At 35.5% G+C, this 1,821-nt stretch overlaps 1 non-coding gene across 1 annotated transcript; it reads left to right on the top strand.

Moving 5' to 3' along the window:
• Positions 1–1,392: 1,392 nt before the first annotated feature.
• On the top strand, positions 1,393–1,541 carry LOC114235845 (small nucleolar RNA SNORA57). Its single transcript, XR_003621934.1, has one exon. It is a non-coding gene; the product is annotated as a small nucleolar RNA SNORA57 (small nucleolar RNA).
• Positions 1,542–1,821: the final 280 nt, after the last annotated feature.

Genomic DNA, 1,821 nt, shown 5'->3' with positions numbered 1-1,821 from the left:
TTATCTTTAGCTGTTTTTCAGTCTCTCTCTGAACTAGAAAAAGAACAAGTGAAATTTTGTCCAAAGAACAGAAGAGAGAAGCTCTTTCTCTGTCTTCACCTTTCCAAAATTTTGTGTATGCCTCCAATCTGTAGAATACAGCTTATGTTAAATACCAGGTTAGAAGGGACTTTGGGGAAAAGACTAGTTCTAGAAACTACTTAATTGGAATATTTTATAGCTGATAATGATTTCTTTACTGAAATGATAATTCCCTATAAATTGATAGGGTTTGTAATTAACCCCCCCAAAGAAAAACAAAGTTATATTTGGAAAAATTACATACTTCATCAAACCAATGTCTCTTTAGGCATACCATAAAGTTATAGGAAAAGCTTTTCCGACAGTATTCCTTGACAGCTAGTCATATGGAAGCACATTCAAAAAGACCAAAAAAACTTGCCAAAACTGATGGAAAAGCCCTTAAAATGTTTCATGTTGAGCAGCTATGGTTGAACTTTAAGAGGTTAGAGCTGCAGAATGGTCTCTCTATTCAAATAAAATTTAAATTAATCAAAGGTGTCTGGAAACGTAATATGTTAGGAGCTAGATGGAAATGATTTGGGGAAGGCTAATTTTTCTTCTGATCCTTCAAAGGATTTTTCCCTCACTGTTGTATTCAGATCAACACCTAGTCTAAAGGGAACCTTCATGTGATTTAGAAAAAAGCTCCATCTGGGTGGGCAGCAGCAGCTCTGTGGACACATGGTTTGAAAGTAGTCGGTGACTTTGTGCTAATTTAAAAATTCAACCACTTTTTCAGGGTGATGCAACCCCTGTAGGGCACCATGGTTTGGGAAGTAGAGAATGGGTTGTATTTTGTCACCCAGATTGTTTCCTTTTTCTAGGGAATAACTTTGTACAGGGCTCAAACTAGTGTAGGGCACATTTTTCCCCACCTCTATGACCATGCTCTAATCTTCCTGTTCCTTCATTTACTAATTGAAGACAACATGGCGAAAACAACTTAAGATGGTCTTTAAAAGGGAGGGAGCATTCATTGAAGTTTGCCTGTGTTGATTTCTTTAGAGAAGAACTTTGCAAAGAGTTAAATGATGCCAATGTTATATCAGTCACGTTGGATGCTTCAAGCCAGAAAATCAGTTAATGCCAATAATGGTTCAATTTTTTTCATTCAGTTAATGGAATCGAAGTAAATATTTTAGAATCTTATGCTGTCAAAGGTTAAACAGCTAATATCATTGTAAAGCTATTATAAAATCATTTTAAATGTTCAACATTAAGAAAAAATTAATTTTTCTGTGGTGAAAATATGAACACAAATTTTGGTAATGGTCAATGTTGAGTGTCATGAAATAAACAATATTATTGCTCAGTTAAGAAAGCCTAGACCCTCCTTTTCTTGGCGGGGATTGGGCTTGCGGTCCCGGTCCGCGTAATGTACGGAGGTAGAGGGAAAGGGCTCCGGCCCCCTCGGCGTCATGTCTTCAGTACCGGCGGCTTTCAGTCCGCGGGTTCTATCCTCAAGCGCCGGGACACAGGGAGAAAAAAAAAAAAAAAAGAAGAAGAAAGCCTAAAGAACAGAGATGTTCTTGGAATAGGTTGTAGTGGACATATATTTCACAACTGTATTTTTGCTTTGAAGAAAAAAATATTTTGGAAAGGTTTGTTGAGTTGAACTATTTTATAGGGCCACTGATATATTAAAACTATTTATGTGTTAGTATATAAATATTTTTAAAGTTTTGTAACTTTATTTATAACATTCTTTTTCATTCTAGAAAAAATATATCTTAGGATATATTTTAAATTAGATTTTCC

This window comes from Balaenoptera acutorostrata, chromosome 18, assembly GCF_949987535.1.
Source record: "Balaenoptera acutorostrata chromosome 18, mBalAcu1.1, whole genome shotgun sequence".
Lineage (NCBI taxonomy): Eukaryota > Metazoa > Chordata > Mammalia > Artiodactyla > Balaenopteridae > Balaenoptera > Balaenoptera acutorostrata.
Note: the sequence above shows the minus strand (reverse complement) of the source record. Positions and strands in the feature narration are given on the sequence as shown.